Genomic DNA, 26,587 nt, shown 5'->3' with positions numbered 1-26,587 from the left:
ATATTCTGATCTGCTTTTTCTCATTTTGAGTCATGAAATGTTCTCAGTCTGAACTGAACAGGACCTCTAGGGAGAGCTGATCACATACCTTTGTTCTGGTGAAGAGAAAGTCTAGTAAGTAGGACTCGTGCGTTCAGCTTACTGATAAGACAGGAAAACGGGGCTTTAATTCACCCGTTATTTAAGCAAGCATTTATTATCATCCTGTACTGTGGAAGTGGTGGGGAAAATATGAAAAGGGAATAAAATCTGTCTTCACAAAGTTTACTACACGAAAGTCACGGAATACTTATACGTGCAACTACAACGCAGCACTATTACCACAAACTTCGTGCCTTACAACAACGCGACACACGTGTTACCTGGAGGTCAGAAGTCAGATGCGGGTGTCCCTGGACTAAAGGCGCGGTGATATCAGCGCTGTGCTCCTTCCGGCGGCTCTAGGGTGGGATCTGTAGAATCCTGGTCTTCCCCAGTTCCGAGAGGCTGCTTGCGGGTTCATTGGAAACGTGGCCCTTCCCCGCCTCTTCTGTCTGGTTCTTCCCTCCCTCCCTCCTCGGCTTATAAAGGCCCTGGTGGTTATTGGGCCCACCTGACAACGCAGGGTCATCACCCCGCCCCAAAGCCGGCTGATTAACAGACTTCATCCCATCAACAGCCTGGCTCCCTCGTTGCCGGGTAACGGAGCACGGGCACAGGTGTTGATGATGAGGGTGTGGCTACACCTCAGGGGCGGCAGGATGCTGCCCATCACCTCTGTGAAATCCGTGTTTTCTACAACAGGGAGAGCTGTCTTCTAACTGGCGCAGCACAGTTTGTGTTAGTTTTCTTAGCAAGTCCTTTTAACTTGAGTGAAAAAGGCAGTATTCGTTAAGGACATCTTACTTTTTTGATTCTGCGGGCCCTCTCCTGGACTCAGTAGAAACATAATGACGTTGGATGATTTTGTTTCCCTCCCAGGAAGCAGGGTCCTTAGTCTTACAGCAAAGACATTCCACGGGCAGTTTGAATTTAGCCCTTTTCTCCTCTCCTCCTAAGTGTTAACCTTTCTGCTTTTCCTCTCTGAGTTTCTCCCAGACACGCTCTTATAACTGTTTTTCTCTTATATTTCAGCTCTACTCCAGCTGCCCACTCTCATCTTCTTTATCTGTTCTACTGCATTACTTCCACGCTAGGGCAGTAAGATGTGTTCCCTTTGTTCTGTAGACTTTAAAATGTGATGATGACTCCCCAGCTGAATCTCCCTTTTCCGGTAAAAATCATCATCTGGAAGTCTCCCTGAAGAACAGAAAAGCTCAGAAGGACCTATATACACTAAAGCAAAAATATTCACCCTCAAAGTATATTTTTGGGAAACCACCTTGTTGGTTCAAATGTTTAGAATCTTTTTTTTAAATTAAAAACCACCAATAAGTACCAAAAAATGATAACGAACAAGTTCATACAACATGTGGATTCCAGAAGACACTTCATGATGATCAGTCATTTTTTTCTTTACTTGAAACAGTCTTGGGAGCTTATATACAGAATCTGTATTTAATTATTCCAAGATTTTAAGGACATTTTCTTTTAAAAATAATCTCCGCAAGAGTTCAATGTCCTTGTCAAAATGTCATCAGCTTGATTATTTTATTGTCAGATTTTTTGCAGGGATGGATTCAGGATTTGGGATATTTCCATCATTTTTGGAGAACATTTTAAGAAAAAGAATGCAAACATTAGACATACTATGTATATATAATATTTGTTCAATGTTTTTAGAATGAGAAATCACACTTAGAGTTATTTTAAAAAGCTGAAAACATCAGAAATGTAACAAAATTCTGAAATAATTAAATATATTTAATAAGTAACTCACACCTCAACAATCCTTTCTTTTCCAGTTGCATTCAACATGAAAATTCTGAAAATTTTTCATTTCACCCCTTTCAAAATAAATGTGCATTTACGAGAAATTAATGGTAACCTTACAATTATCCAACTGATGAACAGAATAGGTTTGAGTGGCTTCCGGGTCTATAGGTTTCCTCTAATGTTTCCCTCCACCACCCGAGACCATAGGACAGATGTAAACCACAAGGTGACCTTTGGCTTAAGACCTTCAACTCATGACCCAAGGGGGTCAGCAAGGGGGACTCAGGAGGGGGACATCGGACAGGAACTGTGTGCACACAGGGCTGTGTCATTTTCCTCTCAGCTCCAAAATCACCGTTCATTGCTGTTCTGTCAAAATGGATCTAAACCTTTTTTTAATTGAAGTATAGTTGCTGCACAATATTACATAAGTTACAGGTGTACGATATAGTGGTTCACAATTTTCAAAGTTTATGCTCCATTTATAGTTTAAAAATATTGGCTATATTCCCTGTGTCGTACAACGTATCCTTGTGGCTTATTTTAGACATAATATTTTGCATCTAAACCTTTTAAATATGATTTTTGCCAGCTGGTACAATGTTACGCTATCTAAGTAGAGGGTCCAAGCAAGACATTAAAAAGGGGAAGGTGTTTCATTTTCTGATTTCAGCTGCTAAGCTTTTGCCTTTTCCCCCTTTCTTTCCTGCATGCTTGGGCCTGGTGGCTCACGGTCCACAGCCCTTCCAGCAAGAGCACAACAAGCTCCAGGCCTTTGACACATTCCTGCGCCCTGAACACGCACCCACCGGCTGACACCTGAAGGGATCCCTCCCTGCCTGCCTGGTGCTGCAAACTGACTCTGCTTGAGACGCGCAGAGAAATTCTCCACATCCTGTGAGTTGCAACCACACTTCCTCCAGATATATCCAAACTCAACTGGAGGACTCTCCCTCAGCCCTGGGACACTGCTGGGTTTCCATTAACATTTTCATGTTTACTCTCCTATTTGATAACTTAAAATGTCTTTACAATAAATCTCCCCCTTTAAACTGCAGGGTGGAATCTGTCTCCTGACTGCACTCAGACTGAGACAGAGGAATTACTGAAAACCATATAAACATATTCCATTAAGTCCATACTCATTTCTCCTTAGCTTGGACCCCAAAATGTCATAGCCTTTGTCATAGGTGGCCATTGAAACACCAGCCAATGTTATGAGATGGTGACGTCAACTCATAGTTGAAAGAGACACTTTTAATCAGTACATTTAATTCTCTCTTATCTATATGGGGGGGAGGGAGAGGAGGAGGGGAAGAGACAGAGAGAGACAGAGAGAGACAGAGACTCACACACACACACACACACACCACACACACACACCACACACGGCCATGAGAATTAACTTAATGAAAAATTCTCCTCAGCCCTGGGAAGTCTAGTTTCTGTCCGGACAGTCATTTCCCAATGAAAACTCTATCCCAGGATTGGCAAACTACTGCAAGCAGGACAAATCCAGTTTGCATGTGCTTTTGTAAATAAAGTTTTATTAAAACACAATAGGTCTTTATTAAAACACAATTTAAGTATTGCCTATACTATGCTATAATTTCATGCTCTACTAGCGTCGTTGAGTAGTTGCAACAGAGATACTATGGCTCACAAAACCTCAAGTATTTGCTACTTGGTCCTTTACAGATAAATCAGCTGATGGCTGCTCTGTACTACTGACACTGGAAGTTTTAGGAGGCTGCTGGCCATTTAGGTCACATACACACAAGAAGACGTGAGTCCTTTGAAGTCAGCCGTGAGTTTCTGATCTAAGAACCAAGAACAGCTCTATGTGTTTCTACGCCAAGTCAACAGGTTGATGGCCGCTATTTCCTTACCACTCAGAAACCTTTACGTTTTACATTCGGTTCCTCTACTATGCTATGAAATAGTGTTAATGTCCGAAGTGTGAGCAGTAGATTATATGTTACCTTTTAAAAGTGCTTTTAAAAGACCAATATATTTAGAGAATTCTGTAGTGGAAGCAAAGAGAAATGGACTTGAGAACCACTGCAGATTAAAAAAAGAAAGCTATTATCAAAGTACAAAAGGCAGGATTTAGGGAAGCATATTGGACAAGTGGAGTAGAAATTTAAGATGAGACTGGAAAAGTGGATTAACCAGGCACTTTTAAGACTTCAGCCTACAGTGTCTCTCCTTTTAAACGATTAGCATATATAAATGACAGTATTAAGGAAGGTTTACATAAGAATTGGAACATAATAGAAAGGTCACTTATTTAGTGAGATCTGGGAGAATATCTTCCCTTCGAAGACCATAACATCTAGATGGTTCCGAAAATAAATGAGAAGCTTAGTAAGATGGAAATGAATGCAGGGGCTAGAATCAAATTTAGTCTTACTTTGTTTCTAGAACAATATGGGAGAAATAAATCTGAGATGCCAGATGCTTCCTAAATAGAGAAGAAGAAAAATGTGAAAAAGACACGTTTTTCTCAAATAATGGAAATTAGAATAAAAGATGCTAATTATTTGGCATCCTTCTTTCTGTTCCTAAATATGTCTTGGAGAAATATTTAAATACATAATATATATAAATATTTAGGCTCAATCCTTTCTTTATCCATTAATTTGAATATAATCAGATTTAAAAGCAAATGTCCTTACTGTGGCTGCCTAGAGGAAAACAGATGTACTTAATTTAACAATGAAATGTCTTTAACTGTGGGGTGTGATCACAGAGGCAGCTAGTTTTCATGCTGCATTATTTTATCCACACACTGATTTACACACTGAATCTGTTTGCCATAAAGCATGACTCACTACATCAGGAAAGAAGAGTGGCCTAAGCCGATGAGTGTTTGAAATGTCACGGGAGGATAACAAATGCCTGATACTTAGAATAAAAAAGTTAACTCACATATAGTGTAGCAGGCATTGCATCTGGTGTGAATAACCTTTCTTCTGAGCTTGTATTTAGATGCAAAACAGATGGTGAAAGTCTGTTTTAAGTCATCTGTCCATTAAAGTACTTAATCCAAGCAGTTCTGTTACTCCTCAGTACACAGAAGTTTTGTTCATCACAGGTTTATTTCACTACTAATATATAAGTAACCATGATAACATTAGTATCTCAGAATTATCATAGGTCTCACAATAAGACATACTGGGAATCAACTTATTCATATGGGCATTTATCATAACCCCTATTACTATGGTGTCAGTCTACTGCTTTTTTAAAGGAGGAAACAGCTCAAGGAAGAAAGTTAGTGATGGACTCCAAGAGATGCATTTTCTTGGTGAGGTTCTCTAAAGCCAGGATATAACTTGACTCTATAGGTTAAGAAACTTATTTTTGTCAGTTTAGGCCCACCATAATAAGATATAGAAAAAAAAGAGAGAGAGAGAGAGAGAGAGAGAGAATGCTAACTAATTAATGGTAAACTGAAGCTCTATCATTTGTTGGTGAACAAACTCAAGTCTCTCTTTTACGACCCCTCTTCTTAGTGTCAAGGCACCCAAAAAAACACAAAAGAATCACACGACATTTACTTAGCATGTGAGATGCACAAAGAAAACAATATCTATTCCTTACAGGTTCTCCGTCTCATAAGAGAATATACTCTTTTAGGGACTGGGGTTCTCTTTCTCACTATCCTTCAGACAGTGCTAAACGCTGACCAATTCTAATGTTTTCTTTTTCCTTTTTCTCCACATTTAGCCCACCACTCTCCTGCTAAGACACACTACCTTCACATGGCTTCAAGGAAGAGAACGTTTTTCATCCTTCTTTGGTTCTATTTCATACTTTAGTCCTTTCCATTTCAAATAACCACCATGATTTAGCATCGATTTTGGTCATAGCCATTCATCTCATTCACGGGGCTTTAGTTTATGGTCTTTTGCCTCAGAGAAGGTAAATTCAGTGTCTGCTCCAGCAGGAGGAAGAAGAGAATCCCCTGGAGGCATGCGAAAGCATCCCTGTGGAGAAATTGTTCGCAAAACCCAACAACTAAGAGTCCCAAGTCAGCACAGTCAGGGCACGGCCCGAGTTGGAAAGTTAGAGAACGTTTTCTTAGTATAGTGGTATATACACTTTCTATGAAAATACTTTTCAGTAATATCGCCCTTTCGCTTGTTAGTTTATCAATAAACTTGCAGTGCAGGCCTGCTCTGTGCAAGGATGGTTCCAGGCACTGAGAACATGTAGTTGGACGAGAAAGTAAGGAGGCTATTCTTAGGGAATTTGCCTCATTGTCAGGGGAAATGAGAGGAAGGGGTCAACTGTAAGTCATTCTTATCCACTTCAAGTTCTTCCAGCTGAAGAAAAACAACCTTGCAGAGTGCTAGGATCTGTGGGTAACTCTGTTTATATTCTCCTTTACCAATAACTTTAGAAGCACATGACACTATAGAAAAATGAGTCCCCTGCTTTGGAGGTAGGACCATTAAGAGTCAGTCAGTCAGTAGAAACTTCTATTTCGATTACATATTTAGGAGAACTTTGTAATTTCTTTAAGGTTGCTAGGAATTAAACAACAACAACAACAAAACCTACCTGAAATTTTCCACCTGTTGAGATCAGTCACACCTTTTCACATCGTTTTGGGAACTGTTAGCATCCTGCCTTCAAGTACGGGTCTCAGCAAGCTTGCTCTGTAAAGGAACAGACAGTAAATATTTTGGGCTTTGGAGGCTCAGAGACAAAACTGAAGATATTATGTAGGTAATCATACCGCTGAAGAAAAATAACTCTTCAAATTTGAATTGAGGAAATGAAAAATATAATAATGGAGCATATATTTTGTAATACAGGTCTACTTAGGAGAAGGGAATTTTGGAGGGAGGGTGATATTTCACTTAGTTGGGGTTCCTTCCCTTTCATCAAAATATGTTGCAAATGATCGTTGGTGAATGCTAATTTGTAACGATATTTACATACAACATCTTTGAAAATGCCTTCTCCCGTAGATCCTCCCAAATACTTCCAGACCACAGGCAAATGCTCTTAATGGAGCGAACCCAGGTCTCAGAAGGTGCTTATACGATTCTGTTAGGCTCTGTTCCTGACATTCTCCTTCAGCCCATCATCACACTGCAGACCACCACTTCCAGCTGAAAGCCAGGTGGACCTCCTCAATTACATAATTATATGGAGCTTGAAGTATGAAAATTTCCTTTGCGCTTCATTGGGCTTTGAAATACACTGCTGGAGGTGTCGCCTGAGTTTGGAAAATCTATGAGGTGCAACTTTGTGGATGAATAAGGATCCTGCTTCGTGTTTTAACTTTTGATGCAACACGAAACATATAAAGTAGCCTGGCTGTACTTGTGATTCCAATGACGGTCGTTATCACCAAAATGGCTTCACCAAAGAGTAAATTTAACATTTGTACTATTTCGCCTTCTAATTTTAGGCTGAACTCATCAGGAAACATTATCAAATGCAGCAGAAGCTAATTCAATGCTATTTCGCGTCTGACGACAGTGGTGGAAGGCAATTCTTCCGTTCTGGAAAATTTCAGTATCAACTCTGAGTTCAAAATATCCTAACGACAGGTTACCGATGCTCAGTTATGGAGGTGCTGCGAGGCAGGGCAAATCAGGATATTCAGCCTCTATTTCAGACAAAAATTCATGGAACTGAGCATGCTGGGTCCACGAAAGGGAGTGGGGTTCACAGTTGACCCTACTGATTCAGTAAAACGTGAGAGAGTCAAGTATTTTCCTCAAAGTACCTGCTGGTGAATTTATGGAAAATCATAGCCTTTAAACAACTCACACTTTCATAAGCCCTGCAGATTTGCCCACATAAGCATTTTCCTGCTCGATACACACATTTATCACTATCATGGCACACACAGATCCCGCACCAAACTGTGCTGAATTAGGGCTTTCTCCACGTCTTTAAAGACACGCTTACCTCTCCGTCCCAGGCACCTTTTCATAGACGTTCACTCTTCATCGCTTAGAACTCCGTGTCGACACCTCAAATCAACTGAGGCGTGTCAGCAACACCCATCGACTCACCAAACGCAAAGAGAAACAGCTGGGAGGCGTTTCCCATGCAAATAAGAAGCCACTTTGTTTCCTGAGGCTGCTTCCAAGGGCCTCGCTCTTCACGCAGCCGCTCCTGCTGAAGGAGATCAGCTAAACAAGCTCCTTTCCTGAAAGTGCCCCTCTTCAGCTGCTGCAATCGAGTATGATTGAACGAATCCAGCACTGGTGAATGGCTTTTCCTGCTGGGCTAATAAGTGAGACAACTGGAAATTTATTTCGGTGGGAGCCTCATTTCAATTTGTATTTTTGTGAAGAAATTCTGCTGTGATGAGGTACGCTGTTTTAAAGTTTCTAGTGTTTCCGAACATGGCTGGCTGTGAGCAGGGCCACGCGATGAGTGCTTACTCATGTCAACACGTATTCTTCAGCACAGGTCGTCGCATGATAAACGATGATTTGCTGTCTAATCTGGGACGCAATAATGCACACTCCACTATGCCTGAAGAATACAACATTTGAGCCTCAGTAAGTTTAAGAAAACTGAAATCATACCAAGCATCTTTTCCGACCGCAACACTATGAGGCTAGAAATCAACTACAAGAAAAATGCTGTAAAAAAACACAAACACGTGGAGGCTAAACAATATGCTACTAAACAACCAATGGTTCACTGAAGAAATCAAAACTTACCTAGAGACAAATGACAACGAAAACACGACGACCCAAAACCTATGGGATTCAGCAAAAGCGCTTCTAACAGGGAAGTTTATAGCAATACAATCCTACCCCAGGAAACAAGAAAAATCTCAAATAAACCACCTAGCCTCACACTTAAAGCAACTAGAGAAAGGAGAGCAAACAAAACCCAAAGTTAGTAGAAGGAAAGAAATCATAAAGATCAGAGCAGAAATAAGTGAAACAGAAACAAAGAAAACAGTAGCAAAGATCAATGAGACTAAAAGCTGGTTCTTTCAAAAGATAAACAAAATTGATAGACCTCTAGCCAGACTCCTCAAGAAAAAAAAGGGAGGGGGCTCAAATCAATAAAATTAGAAATGAAAAAGGAGAAGTTACAACAGAAATGCAAAGGACCATAAGAGACTACTACATGCAACTCTATGCCAGTAAGATGGACAACCTGGAAGAAATGGACAAATTCTTAGGAAGGTGCAACCTTCCAAGACTGAACCAGGATTAGAAAATATGAACAGACCAATCACAGCATTTGATGTCCACTCTGCTTTTTTTGTTTTAACATTATGAGTGTGCCCTGGTATAAAAAAGTAAATAAAAGGTGTTAAGGTGACACGTGGTATTTGGAATGCTGCCCACTTATAGCTGTGTCCCCACAATGTGCAAGTGCCGAGAAGCAGGATGGAAAACAGAGAGTCACAGGCACATGCTCTCCACACCTACAGGAGGTTCCTGTACTTCTGCTGCAAAGCAGCGGGATGGCCTGAGATGACCGAGTGTGGCTGCCTTCCAACAACCCGTATTCGTGGTTTCATATAATTTTCATGTGTCATAAAATGTTATTCTTTTGATACTTTCAACCATTAAAATATGTAAAGCCATCCAAGGCTCACAGGCCACAAGAAATAGGTGATGGGCCATGGGTGGTCCACAGGCTGTAATGGTGATTTGCCGAAGTATTGCTTGTGATTTAGAAAACAAAGTACAGGTGTTTGATGTTTATAAGGCAATTAAAACCCAATAGTGAAAGGTGTATAGTAAAGTATAAAAGAAGTCAATCACCAATCAATTACCAAAGAAAGCTCATAGCAGTATGTTGTTAGTTTTCCACTATTTGATGTGTCGTTTTTAGTTTATCCCCGGTGGGATTTTTGAAGCTTCTAGAGTCAGTAGTTTGATATCTTTCTTCGGTTTTGGAAAAGTCTCAGGCATCAGCTCTTTTTCCTTTCTTTCCTTTTGTGACCACAATAAGAGGTATTGTGTAATATCATTATATGTATTATGACTTGATGTCAAATAATCACACCCAATGTATTTTTATTTATATTTCATTTTTCATTTCTAACATTTCCATTTGGTCACTTTTATCATGTTCGTATCTGTGTTGAAATTCCCCCCATGTGTTCATGCATACTTTCATGTTTTATTTAATAGGATATTGTAGTTATTTTAAAGTCCTTGTCTGATTATTCCAATATCTGGGAAATATCTGGACTTGATTCCCTTATTGAATATGGGTCTCATGGTTTCCTCATGTGTCTTTTAATTTTTGGTTTTATGTTGGACCAGTATAAAGAAAAATAGAGACTGAATAAAATAATATTTATGTTGGACCAATATAAAGAAAAATAGAGACTGAATAAAATAATATTTAAACCCAGGAAAAAGTATAGTAATTCTATTGCTGCATTACTAGTGTAGGGGATTGAGTCAATCTAATCTGCAGTTTAGCTGAGCAGGGATTTGTGGAAGTATTAGACACAATTCATCACTTGTTTCTAGTATTTGGAGCGTAGAGTCAGAATCAACTTTTCATTGAGTCTTAGGCTCTGAGCTCTGGTGAGAAGGAAGTGTGCCCACTGCATTCAAAGCCAAGTCAACAGCTTTTTTTTTTTTTACATCTTTATTGGAGTATAATTGCTTTACAATGGTGTGTTAGTTTCTGCTTTATAACAAAGTGAATCAGTTATACATATACATATGTTCCCATATCTCTTCCCTCTTGTGTCTCACAAATCAACAGCTTTTTAAATCTTGGGATCTCTGTCTCTATCTCTGTGTCTGTCTCTCTCCCTTTCCCCTGCATCCCCTTCCTCCTCCCCCTTCTCACTCTTTAAAGCACATCTGTCAGTTTTTCAGGTTTCACAGAGCTCTCTTCATCACCTTGTGCCCAGATTTCTGAGCACCTCTGCATTGTTACCCAACTTCTAGCCTTTGCCCCTGATCAAAGTTTGCGGTACCCAGAGAAGATTTCTCTCAGCCCTTCTGCCCTCCTTCATTTTCTAATAGCCTGCTATGCACTCCACTCATAATCTCAGAAGAAGTTCTCTGAATTCTCTTGCCCTGGCCCCAGACTTTGGAACACTACCGCCGACACTCAGCAGAAGGCTGCTAGGAGGTGCAGGTGTGTTTTATTGCTGGGACTTCTTTCGATTCTAATCAGTCCTGCCAGCCTGCACGTGGCAGCTGGTTTGTCCTTACTTCTGTCTATAATAAAGCGATCCTTGTCCTATTGTTCTATTCAACATAAGAGCAACTATGGACCTCTTTTTGGATATTTCAATCTTTGGATCTCCTCTCTTTGGATCTCTTCAGGAAAGGCTTGTTACTTTCTGGAATTTAGTTCATTTTGATTTCCTCCTGACGCCAGCTCTCTGATGGATTTTTAAGAGGAAACCACAATTTTTTGTTTATCCAGCTTGTCCTCACTGTTAAGGTATATTACTTGAAATAAGTGAATGTTGCAAAAGGTCTTCTTTCACCATAGTTCCTACCTTCACTAAGTTCATGCCTTCCTTAATCACTTACGTATCTATGTGTATAGGCTCTCATAGAATGCCACTATATTTATTGACTACTTATGCTGCAAACATTGATGTTATCTGTGCATTGTCTCTTTTTCTCATCTCAATAACCTCAAGAACAAAGTACTCTTACTGTTCTCATTTTGCAGATGAGGAAATAGAGCCACCGGGATGTCAAGTCATACAAACAAGGTTATTATGTTAACCACAAACTGTGATTACAGAAGCCATTTTATTAAGCACTACACCACACCACTAAAGAAATATTTGTAAAGCAAATGGTAAATATAATCCAAATGCATCAGAAGTTTTTAAAAACTCCTCCTTTGGTCTAACACATTGTACTGAATTCTGCCGTTATCCATAATTAATTGGATGACTCCATTAGCATCATTATTGAAAGAATTCCTCACTTCGGCTTGATCTCTGGAACTGTGAGACGAATTGATGCTGAACTAATACAGTATTGTTTGTACAGCTTCACATCTTTGTCTTGTTTCTTTTTTGCCTTACGAATTCTGTTGCAAATTTATTTCTGTTCCCATTCATATTTTTAAATTCTTACTATCAAAATCTAGTCATACAAAAAATCTGGAAATTGTTTTGTATTATTCTGTTGACTGCCCATATATAGTCCTTCTTTTCTTTCCACTTCATGAATTTTCAGAATAGAAACCTCTGAAATTTTTCTTTTACCATAAGATGAAATAGTAGTGAATATTAATGGGATGTGTTTTATGGTGACTCATGTATTAACTATATATGAGTGAGGTGATTCTCGAGTCTAGAAATTATAGTAGTGAGTGAGACATTTATTTATATTTAACCTAACAGTACTCATTAGGAAACAATTATTTTACCACTGTAAAATCATTCCCTATATACCAGGTTGTGAAGCAAATTCTAACTTTTATCCAAATTCATTCCATCTCAGGCATCTGTAGCTAGAATCACAAACTAGAAGCCAGAGAGTGAGTATTCTAATATTTATACTTCCAGGGAAATTCTTCCAAGTCAACAGTGTGAGAAGCCCGGAAGATAAACTTACATAAAAAGATCATGGATCATTTTACCAAGAGGCTCCTAGATTAAATACTAACCAAAAAAAACTCGTAAAAAGTGAGATGTTTTACCTAATTATACAAAGGATATGCTACAGAGTATTAAGTATATTTATTAAAGATCTGAAGATAAAAACGTAAAAAATTCTGCTAATTTCTTACTTTTATACTAAATTCCTACCTTAAATTGACTCGTGATACAAATTTACATGTATCTGGCATGCAGAGGTGGCTTATATAGTGAATTCTCTAACCATTGTTAAACACAGAAATCTTAGCATCACTATTAACTTCAATATTTTATAACACGAATGTTTAAAAGAATCACCTTGAATTTCACATGTACTTTTCTTTTTCCTAGTTGACGTCAATAAATTTTATGTTAACATCGTTATTGGAGTATAATTGCTTTACAATGGTGTGTTAGTTTCTGCTTTGTAACAAAGTGAATCAGCTATACATATACATATATCCCCATATCTCCTCCCTCTTGCGTCTCCCTCCCACCCTCCCTATCCCACCCCTCTAGTGGTCACAAAGCACCGAGCAGATCTCCCTGTGCTATGCGGCTGCTTCCCACTAGCTATCTATTTTACATTTGGTAGTATATTTAAGTCCGTACCACTCTCTCACTTCGTCCCAGCTTACCCTTCCCCCTCCCCATGTCCTCAAGTCCATTCTCTACGTCTGCATCTTTATATCTGTCCTGCCCCTAGGTTCCTCAGAACCATTTTTTATTTTATTAGATTCTATATATATGTGTTAGCATACGGTATTTGTTTTTCTCTTTCTGACTTACTTCACTCTGTATGACAGTCTCTAGGTCCATCCACCTCACGACAAATAACTCAATTTCGTTTCCTTTTATGGCTGAGTAATATTCCATTATATATATGCGCCACATCTTCTTTATCCATTAATCGGTCGATGGACACTTAGGTTGCTTCCATGTCCTGGCTATTGTAAAGAGAGTTTCAATGAACATTGTGGTACGTGACTCTTCTTCGATTATGGTTTTCTCAGGGTATATGCCCAGTAGTGGGATTGCTGGGTCGTATGGTAGTTCTATTTTTAGTTTTTAAGGAACCTCCATACTGTTCTCCATGGTGGCTGTAACAAATCACATTCCCACCAACAGTGCAAGAGGGTTCCCTTTTCTCCACACCCTCTCCAACATTTATTGTTTATAGAGTTTTTGATGACGGCCATTCTGACTGGTGTGAGATGATACCTCATTGTAGTTTTGATTTGCATTTCTCTAATGATGAGTGATGTTGAGCATCCTTTCACGTGTTTGTTGGCCATCTCTATATCTTCTTTGGAGAAATGTCTATTTAGGTCTTCTGCCCATTTTTGGATTGGGTTGTTTGTTTTTTTGATATTGAGCTGCATGAGCTGCTTGCAAATTTTGGAGACTAATCCTTTGTCAGTTGCTTCATTTGCAAATATTTTCTCCCTTTTTGAGGGTTGTCTATTCATCTTGTTTATGGTCTCCTTTGTGGTGGAAAAGCTTTTAAGTTTCATTAGGTCTCATTTGTTTATTTTTATTTCCATTTCTCTAGGAGGTGGGTCAAAAAGGATCTTGCTGTGATTTATGTCAAAGAGTGTTCTGCCTATGTTTTCCTCTAAGAGTTTTATAGTGTCTGGCCTTGCATTTAGGTCTTTAATCCATTTTGAGTTTATTTTTGTGTATGGTCTTAGGGAGTGTTCTAATTTCATTCTTTTATGTGTAGTTGTCCAGTTTTCCCAGCACCAGTTATTGAAGAAGCTGTCTTTTCTCCATTGTATATTTTTGCCTCTTTATCAAAAATAAGGTGACCAAAAATAAAGCCTCGGTAAATTTAAGAAAATTGAAATCATATCAAGTATCTTTTCTAACCGCAACACTATGAGAGTAGATATCAATTACAGGAAAATATCTGTAAAAATTACAAGCACATGGAAGTTAAACAATACACCACTAATAAACAAGAGATCACTGAAGAAATCAAAGAGGAAATCAAAAAATACCTAGAAACAAATGACAATGAACACATGATGACCCAAAACTTATGGGATGCAGCAAAAGCAGTTCTAAGAGGGAAGTTTATACCAATACAAGCCTACCTCAAGAAACAGGAAACATCTCAAATAAACAACCTAACCTTACACCTAAAGCAATTAGAGAAAGAATAACAACAACAACAAAACCCAACACAAAGTTAGCAGAAGGAAAGAAATCATAAAGATCAAATCAGAAATAAATGAAAAAGATATGAAAGAAACAATAGCAAAGATCAATAAAACCAAAAGCTAGTTCTTTGAGAAGATAAACAAAATTGATAAACCATTAGCCAGACTCATCAAGGAAATAAGGGAGAAGACTCAAATCAATAGAATTAGAAAAGAGAAAGGAAAAGTAACAACTGACACTGCAGAAATACAAAGGATCATGAGAGATTACAACAAGCAACTCTATACCAATATAATGGACAACCTGGAAGAAATGGACAAATCGTAGAAAAGCACAACCTTCCAAGACTGAACGAGGAAGAAACAGAAAATATAAACAGACCAGTCACAAGCACTGAAATTGAGACTGTGATTAAAAATCTTCCAACAAACAAAAGCCATGACCAGATGGTTTCACAGGCGAATTCTATAAAACGTTTAGAGAAGAGCTAATACCTGTCTTTCTCAAACCCTTCCAAATACAGCAGAGGGAGGAACACTCCCAAACTCATTCTATGAGACTACCATCACCCTCATACCAAAACCAGATAAAGATGTCACAAAGAAAGAAAACTATTGGTCAATATCACTGATGAACAAAGATGCAAAAATCCTCAACAAAATACTAGCAAACAGAATCCAACAGCACATTAAAAGGATCATACACCATGATCAACTGGGATTTATCCCAGGAATGCAAGGATTCTTCAATATACGCAAATCAATCAATGTGATAGACCATATTAACAAACTGAAGGAAAAAAACCATATGATCATCTCAATAGATGCAGAAAAAGCTTTTGACAAAATTCAACACCCATTTATGATAAAAACCCTCCAGAAAGTAGGCATAGAGGGAACTTACCTCAACATAATAAAGGCCATATATGACAAACTGACAGCCACCATCGTTCTCAATGGTGAAAAACTGAAACCATTTCCACTAAGATCAGGAATAAGACAAGGTTGCCCACTCTCACCACTCTTATTCAACATAGTTTTGGAACTTCTAGCCACAACATTCAGAGAAGAAAAAGAAAGAAAAGGAATCCAAATCGGAAAGAAGAAGTAAAGCTGTCGCTGTTTGCAGATGACATGATACTATACATAGAGAATCCTAAAGATGCTACCAGAAAACTACTAGAGATAATCAATGAATTTGGTAAAGTTGCAGGATACAAAATTAATGCACAGAAATCACTTGCATTCCTATACACTAATGATAAAAAATCTGAAAGAGAAATTAAGGAAACATTCCCATTTACCACTGCAACAAAAAGAATAAAATACCTAGGATTAAACCTAGCTAAGGAGACAAAAGACCTGTGTGCAGAAAACTATAAGACACTGATGAAAGAAATTAAAGATGATACAAACAGATGGAGAGATATACCATGTTCTTGGATTGGAAGAATGAACATTGTGAAAATGACTATACTACCCAAAATAATCTACAGATTCAATGTGATCCCTATCAAACTACCAATGACATTTTTCACAGAACTAGAACAAAAAATTTCACAATTTGCATGGAAACAAAAAAGACCCCGAATAGCCAAAGCAATCTTGAGAAAGAAAACGGAGCTGGAGGAATCAGGCTCCTGGACTGCAGACTATACTACAAAGCTACAGTGATCAAGACAGTATGGTACTGGCACAGAAACAGAAATATAGATCAATGGAACAGGATAGAAAGCTCAGCAATAAACCCATGCAAATATGGTCACCTTATTTTTGATAAAGGAGGCAAGAATATACAATGGAGAAAAGACAGCCTCTTCAATAAGTGGTACTAGGAAAACTAGACAGCTACATGGAAAACAATGAAATTAGAACACTCCCTAAAACCATACACAGAAATAAACTCAAAATGGATTAAAGACCTAAATGTAAGGCCAGACACTATAAAACTCTTAGAGGAAAACATAGTCAGAACACTCTTTGACATAAATCACAGCACGATCTTTTTTGACCCACCTCTGAGAGAAATGGAAATAAAAACAAAAATAAACAAATGGGATGTAATGAAACTTAAAAGCTTTTGCACAGCTAAGGAAACCATAAACAAGACGAAAAGACAACTCTCAAAATGGGAGAAAATATTTGCAAATGAAACAACTGACAAAGAATTAATATCCAAAATATACAAGCAACTCATGCAGCTCAATATCAAAAAAACAAACTACTCAATCCAAAAATGGGCAGAAGACCTAATAAGACATTTCTCCAAAGAAGATATACAGAGTGCCAACAAATATGTGAAAGGATGCTCAACATCACTCATCATTAGAGAAATGCAAATCAAAACTACAATGAGGTATCATCTCACACCAGTCAGAATGGCCATCGTGAAAAAATCTACAAACAATAAATGCTGGAGAGGGTGTGGAGAAAAGGCAACCCTCTTGCATGGCTGGTGGGAATGTAAATTGATACAGCCACTATGGAGAACAGTATGGAGCTTCTTTAAAAAACTAAAAATAGAACTACCATATGACCCAGCAATCCCACTACTGGGCATATACCCTGAGAAAATCATAATTCAAAAAGAGTCATGTACCAAAATGTTCACTGAAGCTCTATTTACAATAGCCATGACATGGAAGCAACCTACATGTCCATCAACACATGAATGGATAAAGAAGATGTGGCACATATATACAATGGAATATTACTCAGCCATAAAAAGAAATGAAATTGAGTTATTTGTCGTGAGGTGGATGGACCTAGAGACTGTCATACAGAGTGAAGTAAGTCAGAAAGAGAAAAACAAATACCATATACGAACACCTATATATGGAATCTAAGAAAAAAGGTTATGAAGAACCTAGGGGCAGGACAGGAATAAAGACACAGACGTAGAGAATGGGCTTGAGGATACCAGGGGGTGGGGAGGGGAAGCTGGGATGAAGTGAGAGAGTGGCATGGACTTATATATATGCTACCAAATGTAAAATAGATAGCTAGTGGGAAGCAGCCGCATAGCACAGGGAGATCAGCTCAGTGCTTTGCGACCACCTAGAGTGGCGGGATAGGGAGGGTGGGAGGGAGATGCAAGAGGGAGGAGATATGGGGATATATGTATATGTATAGCTGATTCACTTTGTTATAAAGCACAGAGTAACACACCACTGTAAAGCAATTATACTCCAATAACGATGTTTAAAAAAAAAATAAGGTGACCATATATGCGTGGGTTTATCTCTGGGCTTTGTACCCTGTTCCCTTGATCTATATTTCTGTTTTTGTGCCAGTACCACACTGTCTTGATTACTGTAGCTTTGTAGTATCGTCTGAGGTCTGGGAGCCTGACTCCTCCAGCTCCATTTTTCTTTCTCAAGATTGCTTTGGCTATTCATGTTCTTCTGTTTCCATACAAATTCACATGTACTTTTAAAATTGTTATTTCTTATATTATCATCCAGTAAAATTGTTTTTTCTTCCATTGTTGGATAGTTCTATGAAATTTAATACATGTATTGATTTATTTTACCCCCATATCAATCAGAATACAGGGCAGTTTAGTTACCAAAAAACTCCTTCTTCACTTGATTTTTATAGCCACCCCATCCTCTGTCCCACCTCCCTGCAACCATGGTATTTTTCTCCATCACTTTGTCTCCATTTTGTCTTTTTGAGAATGTCGTATAAATGGAATCATCTTGTATGTAACTTTTTGAGGCCAGCTTCTTTCACTCACAAAATGTCTTTGAAATTCATCCATGTTATAAGTGTATCAATATTCCTTTAATTTCTTTTCATTTCTGAATAGTATTTTATTGTGTGGCTATACCAGTGTTTGTTTACCCATTTATTTGTTTAAGAATATTTGGATTCTTTTCAGTCTGGGGCAATTATGATTAAAGCTGCTATAATATTTGCCTCTAGAATTTTAGTGAAGATACGTTTGTATTCCTCTAAAGTAAATACCCAGGAGTGGGACTGCTGAGTCCTACGACAAGTGTGTTTTTAACTTGATGATGCACTACCACTTTGCATTCTCTACCACTGCGCATTCTCTCCACCCATTTGTGAGCATTCCAGGTGCTCCACATCCTCATCAGCACTTGGTATCATTGATGTTTTTTATGTCAACCATTTTAATAAGTGTGCATTGGTAGCTCATCATGGCTTTCACATTAATTTCCCCAATGGATAATGATGTTGAGCAGATTTTCATGTGCTTCTTTGCCATTCTTTTGGTGAAATATCCATTGACATTCTTTGCTCAATATTTCCTTTTATTCTCTATTGAAAGTTCTTAATATATTCTGGATACAAGCCAGTACAATATGTGTTTTGCAAATATCCCCCACCCCTTTCATCCTGATACCGTGTCTTCGGAACAATTTTGAAATTTTCAATTTATCTTTTGTTTCTTTTATGAATATTTTTTCCAGTATCATGACTAAGAGCACTTCACTTATCCTTAGGTCACAATTGTTTTTCTATGTTTACTACTAGAAGGTGTATAACTTTACAATAGGTGACTCATTTGAAGTTAATTTTTGTATGAGGTTTACGTCAAGGTTCATTTTTTCGTATATGGACAATAACAAGTACTGAGGTATGAAAGAATCTGAATGAATCTCAAACACATTATGCGAACTGAAGGACTATATACTGTAAAATCTATGATTCCATGTATAAGAAATTCTAAAAAGAGGCAAAACTATAAAAGCGGAAGTCTTCTCAGTGTTGCCACAGGCCAGGATAGCAGGAGGGGGTTGACTGAGAATGTTTTACATTATGATTATGGGGCATGGAGTGGGGAGTACATAACTGTGCAGACTTATTAAAACCCATTGAACTGTACACTTATAATTAGTGAATTTCATTTTATGTAAATGAACACAGCTGTTAACAAAGATGAAAGACATACAAGTTTTTGACTCTGTCCTAGATAAAAATATATAATCTGTTTAGAAAAGCAATGTACAATTTTTAAAATATCATAATGTAAACCAGTAGGGATATGTGATGTTTCCAATATAGGTTCATAGTATGGAGTGACTCCTTTAAGGTGACCAGGAGAGTTGGGTGAACGTGAATGCGCCTTGCAAAGGATATTTTAAAATACATGGAATTGAAAACAGCAGATAACGTCTCTGCAGTGGAAACATAACTGGCACACACCTGAAGCCATGCTTGCTCACTGTGTCTGGTGCACCAGTGAATTTAACTGCAATAAATGTTTTCATACTATGAGTAAAAAAAAAAGCAAAGGGCTCTGTTTCCAAGCTGTTGGGTTTATCCTGAGCAGTGGACGATGGAAGAATATTGCTAAAAAATTAGTTATTATAAAATGAATTCCATGACTCATCCTCTGTAATCCTAAAAATCACATCTTTTAAGGAACACGCTCATTGGGTATACGCTTTATTGTTACTACTTACGACAACCTTGCGGTACTTTGGTTTTTTTTGTGAATGTGACTTTTCTTAGTTAATACAGAATTAAAGAGAACCCATCTTTGTTCACAGAATAAAGCGTTCCAACACCTGTAGTAACAGCCTGGGCTCCTTTACAGTTGGAACGGTCTACAGTCTATAAAGTTGACTACAGTTTCTTTTTGAATTCCTCGTTCAACAGGAAGAGTGTCAAGACACCCAGACAAGTATCTGCATGTTAGCCCACACCTCTTCCTATTTTTCATTTAATCCCATTACTAGGTCTGTCACCTTAATCTTTTTCCTTATAACTCAAGTTCAAGTACCTGGGAACCTACGTGCCAGAGGCTTTGCCTCGATACGCTGGCTGTTCCTCCCAGATGCTGGGGTTTTCTTGAACCTCGGTTCCCTGTGACTGAGATCTGAAAGCTCACTGCCAGATCTCTTTGACGTCTTCCCAGATCTGGCGTTTGCTTGACCCCTTGTGTACTTCTGCCAGCCCAGAAGCCCACTTGCCTTCCTCCCTTGAATTTATTTCATGTACCTCCTACTTCTGTCCATCCTTGCTTCTTTACCAACATGGCCCATCATAGCTCTCCATTTCTGCTCAGGGATGAAGGTCTTCTATCCAAGTAGAAATACCCTTATGGCCACTGAGTAAAGCCTTCCGGATCCAGCAGTACTCTCTGATGAACAATAGCCCATGTGCACATACAAGGCTACCAATCACATTGCTCCACGATACATTTTCAACCTGTCTTTCCAACATCACCTCTTCCTAAATCTTAAATCTTATTCTACACTGGACAGTCTATTTACCAAACACGCCCTGTTCTTTCCTGCGTGATCACCTTGAAGGGATGTGCCTCTCACCCCTCAACATAGTTTCGTAAGTTCCCTCTTACCCTTGGAGTCCTGTCTCATCTGCCAAATCTCCACGAAACTATTCTCATCTCCCCACGTGGAGACGACCTCCCCTTACACTGAACTTACCTAACACTTTGTTTGAAATTTTGTGATAGCACATTTATTCTCCATGGTGTTAAAATTACATGTCCCCGCTTTCCCCAACCTTCATTGGATCAGATACTTCTTGAAGACAGGGAGTTTCACGGTACTCATCTCTCTAACACTTGAAGGATCTAGCATAATATAACACTTAATTTTTAACATATTTTACTCTAAATAACAGAGAAATAAACATTAAATGCCCATTTTGTGATGCACTAAATACTGGATTAGGCAGCAGATGTGAAGACATAAAATATAACTAAAGATAAGATGTTTGAAAGAATTTGTGCTCTGATTGGAAATATAAACAAATAAGCACAGTTATTATGCAGGGTTAGAGGAATACCAGTGGTGTTTAAGAGCAGAGAAGAAGCTGGGTGATAATAGTGATATTCGGGAAAGATTCCAAGAGAAAGTGTATCTGACCAAAGTTTTGAATGGCACTTATTCCAAAAAGCAGGATGGGGAGAGGTGAGGAAGGTTTTCTAAGAAGAGTGAGCAGGGTATGCAAAGTGACTGGTATGTGGGAAACATTTCATTGTTGCTGAAGCACAGTGGGGAGAGAATCACGGCAAGAAAAGGTCTGTACACATTAAAGGGCATTAGTTCCACTGGCACGGATCTGAATTCCAGATCAAAGAGTTTTGAGTAGGGCATTAGCGTGACCAGATGGACCTCCTAGAAATGAACTGAGAGCAGAACACCTGGAGGAAAGAACACCAACTTCAATGTCATTTCATATGAATATATAAAACGATAAGGCCATGAACTAATGTGAAACAGTTGCATATTGTGAAAGAAAGGTGATATTCCAGATTTAGGAATATATAACTTTTCTTTTGGAAAATAATTGGAAAATAGGAATAAAGAGCAGGGAATAGTATGATGTGACCCTCAGATTTCTGTACTTGGTGAGTAGAATAGGAAATAGAAATTTTTTTTTAAATGTGGGGAGAAGATGAGTTCTGCTTTGAACACATAGAATTTGCAGAGAAGAACTAGTCCATACTCTCCTGCAGACAGCTGAATTTATTACACTGGATCTTGGGCGGGGCATCACAAGTGTCCAGATAGTTAGTTGCTCAGCCTTGATCCCAGGTTGTCATTTTCCCCGGCAAATGAAGCAGAAAAATAGGACAAAGAATTTAGAGGGTCTTGGCCAAATGGTAGTTGAATGCATAAAATATACGGTCCAGGTTACTGTCTCTCAAACTTGTATCACATCTCCACAGATACGGTAAAATGCCCCATTATCTCTATACTCCATCTACTCTCATATTCCGGTGGGAAAATACCTTTAGTAATAAAGAGAGTAATACAAAGTACTTAATCATTTTGTAAGAGAAGATAAAGGATATATTTAATTACAAACTAATAAAAAATAGGTACCCAATTTTTTTATTAAACTAAATGTTATCATATGCTACAAAAAAGATCACAAAACTCTTAGGCAGCATAATGCTTATAAAATGTCACTTTGATGATAAGTTGCGGGGGGATTCTTGAGACGTGAGTCCATATCTTAAAGTGAGTTTTCACAGAAATATGAAAATGTGCGTATACTTATGGCACGAATTTCATGGTTAGAAACAACGAAGAACAAAATAAATTTATCAGTGAGTGCCAAACCGACAGTGTATTTTTTCATCAAAAGTGAGTATGGCTTACAAAATACAATACAGTTCCTTTCACGCTGTGTTTTTAAAATACACAATGCAGGCGAGAGAGAAATTCTGGATGTTGGAGTCATTTGAGGGCATGAGGAAGAACTAAGCCCCACATGAAAGTCCAATGCGCCTGCCGGCTTCTACCCGCCCTTCTCCTCGCCCTCCTGTTGGCACAGCGGGTGCCACTGCCTCTAGCCCTCTAGGGAGACTCCGCGGGGCATGCATCTGACCCACACTCGTTATCACTGTGTAAAATCAAACACAGACCTTCGGTGCCCAGATTTGCATCAGCACAAGGGGAGCAGAAAACCAGGGCCATAGAAAACTCAAGGAAGGAGGAAATCAGAGCAAGAGATGATTAGTAGAAGTATAAACCCTTGAGGGCGTTCACACAGGCAGTGGGGGAAATGACTCGAAAGAAATTTGGGGGACACGCAGATGGCCACTTGACTACATTAATATAAGAAGATATCATTCTCAGACATGAATGTTCCACCGATGTTGTGGTGGCAATTTTGCTCCATTCGCTAGTCTTATGTTAGTAAATTCTAGAAAACTGTTGTAGGCAAAATTAGTTATATTTCGCTGTTATCTACTCTGATTACACAAACTCTAACTTGCTTTTTTTTAGTCCTATTTCAAAGCCCAGTGGTGTTTCGGAATCCCCCTAAGTTCCTCGTTGAAGTGAGCACATATATGCGTGTGGAGGATGGGCTCAGCTGGAATCAGGTTGATGTTTTCCTTGAAGTCTCACAACGCATCCTTTTTTTTTTTTTATAATTGACAAAAAACTATATATTTAAAGTGTTACTGTGTGATGACTTGATACACATTTACATTGTTAATGATTACCACAATCAAGAGTATTAACACATCTGTCACCTCATATAGCTACCTTTATTTGTGTGTATGTGGTAAGAACACAAGATCTAATATCTTAGCAAATTTCAAGTATTCAATACAGCATTATTAACTATAGTCACCATACTGTACATTAGGTCTCCAGAACTTATTTATCTTATAACTGAAAGTTTCTACCCTGTGACCAACATCTCCCCATTTTCTCCTAGCCCCTGGCAACCATCATTCTACTCTCTGCTTTTGTGAGTTCAACTTTTTTTGGATTCCACATCTAAGTGAGATCACACAGTATTTATATTTCTGCATTTGGCTTATTTCGCATAGTATAATATCCTCCAGGTTCATTCATGTTGTTGTAAGTACCAAAACTTCCTCCTTTTGTATGGCTAGATAATATTCCATTGGGTGTATATACATAAATGTGTGTATACATATGTATATAAAATCTCCCACGTTTTCTTTATTCATTCATCAGTTAATGGACGCTTAGATTGTTTCCATGTCTTGACTATTATGAATAATGCTGCAATGAACACAGGAGCGCAGATATCTTTTTGACATACTGATTTCACTTCCTTTGGATACATGTCCCAAAGTAGTGCAAACACGTCGCTGGTGTCCACGGCCTAAGAGCAGCAGTAACTCTAAGTAACACGCGGCTGGTGCAGAAATCATCAGCATGGATCTCTCATTGTGCTCTTTGGTTTGTGCGGGACTGATCTACCTGTCAGTGGTAGGGTCTTGTGGATAAACACTAGTTCCAACAAAACAGTCCTGAGAGTGAGCAAAGCCCAGTAATCTGCACACCTGCAGTGGGGCTGTGCAGAGGAGCAGATTGGCCTGCTGACTGTTTGCAGATGTGATCGCCGGCGTGGAACCATGGCCGCTTTCTCAAAAGACTAATAAGCCTCACTGTGATCTATACTGAATGGATGTGACTTTACGTTATTCCGCTTATACAATGCAGGCCAATTTCAGCAACACAAGACCCACTTTAAAAAAGAAAGAAACGCCAGCATACCACTCTCCTGCAGGCTCCCTGTTCAATGAATGAAACCCTGGTTTACTCTGATTCTGAAGAGAGACCGCAAGGGGTAGAGAATGTTAAAATGCACGCTGTCTTAGTGTAGGTGAGCCCGTTTGGAGTCTCAGCATGCTACAGCTGAGTTATTTATTTGATGGACAGCACAGCGCAGGAAACCGGGGTGTGAAAGAGCACATGCGGACTTTACCCTTTCGATTATTTCAAAAGGGCTGAATACGTCACCTAGCTTTTGTCTTCCTGGGGTTGCTTTAGCCGTTTTATCTTTTGCTGTCCCCACCACACACACACGCACACACACGCGCACGCACACATATTCTGAGAGGCAGTAACAGAGAACTAAGATGAAAAGCACTGAATTTGGAAGCAAGCAAATACCAATTTGGGCCCTTTTTGCTCTTTGGCCTGTGCTCATAACCTCTGTATACTAATTTTCTTAAGTACAAAAAAAGCACCTTAAAGCACCTTATTGACTTCATTTATGTAGTCAATGTTTCTTAACTGAGCAATGTGTCCCAGGCATTGGAAATATCTAGAGAAGTAAGCAGACTGAAAGTCATGGGGTGTGTGTCGCCAATGTCCAAATATTTGGACCACACTCCCAGGCAACTGGGGACGAATGACCACTCATCAGGGCTGTCTTCCTGACCCTCTTCCGACAATAAGACGTGGTGGGCATTAAAAGCACCTTTCTCACAGGTTCTTAAGAGACAACATAGGTGAAAGTAACCTTCAAGTTCTAAAACATAAACACAAGACACAGAAAACTGCACACAAACTACCAGAATCTCTGTGCCTGTAATAACGTTTACTAAAGAAAAAGGAATTGAGCTTTGAGTTTTCATCCAGAAATTATCTACCAGCTGACCTTTCAACACCTCTAAGTCCTTAATTTTGTTATTTCAGTAAATAACACCATTTTTCCTTTATCAGGAACTCTTGGTTTGAATTCAAATGAAATTTGTTGTTTCTATTCCTCTTTTTTCTTTCTTTAAATTGAAGTATAGTTGATTTACAATGCTGTGTTAGTTTCAGGTGTGCAGCACAGTGATTCAGTTATACATACATATATAAGTATGTGTATACACACACACACACACACACACACACACACACATTTTTCTATTTTACTGTATTTTGCAATTCACATGTGTGTTGGAATCAAACTCCAGTCTTCCTGAACAGGGAAAACCCAGTTTTCCGCCACCTGTAGTTTTCCTCTGCTGTGTGTCTCCTGTCACAAAATGCTTACACAGAACATTTCTGGTCACCAAACGTATGGGGATTTCTCCCACATGAAAGAATTCTCCAGAACACCAGCCAGGTGCCCTACAATTTACCTCAATTGTAACACCATCTACCTGGAGACAGGGTCAGACCCCACAGGTTACGGGCTCAGTCCCACAAGACTGCTCCCACCCCACTTCAGATGCCAGTGGGAATAGCAGGTCCCCAAGTGACCCCCAACTCTGTCCCACTGGGCTACAAATGGGAGGGTCCCATACCTTCTCCTTGGATTCAGTTATTTGCTGCAGTAGCTCACGGAACTCAGGGAAACACGTTCACCAGGTTATGAAAGGATATAATAAAGGGTACAGACGAAGACCCACATGAGGTGGGTCCTGAGGGCGAGAGCCTCTGTCCCCGGGTAGTTGGGGGGCACGACCCTCCCTGTGTAGATGTGTTCATTCATCTGGAAACTCTCCAAAGCCCGTGCTTTGGGGATTTTTGGAGGCTTCCTCTCGTCGGCATGATTGGTTCTTAACTCCACTGCCAGCCTCTCCCACGTCTGTGGCTGAAAACGCCTAAGGTTCCAATCGTGGCTTGGCCTTCCTGGACCACCACCATTCACGAGCCCCCAGAGTCACTGCATTAGGACAGAAGATGCTCCTAAAGCTCTTACCCCTAAGGAATCTATGAGAGTTTCAGGAGGCCTGTGCCTGGAACCAGGGGCAGAGATCAATATATTGATATATTTTCTA

Source organism: Lagenorhynchus albirostris, chromosome 7, assembly GCF_949774975.1.
Source record: "Lagenorhynchus albirostris chromosome 7, mLagAlb1.1, whole genome shotgun sequence".
Classification (NCBI taxonomy): Eukaryota; Metazoa; Chordata; class Mammalia; order Artiodactyla; family Delphinidae; genus Lagenorhynchus; species Lagenorhynchus albirostris.
This window is presented reverse-complemented; position numbering follows the sequence as displayed.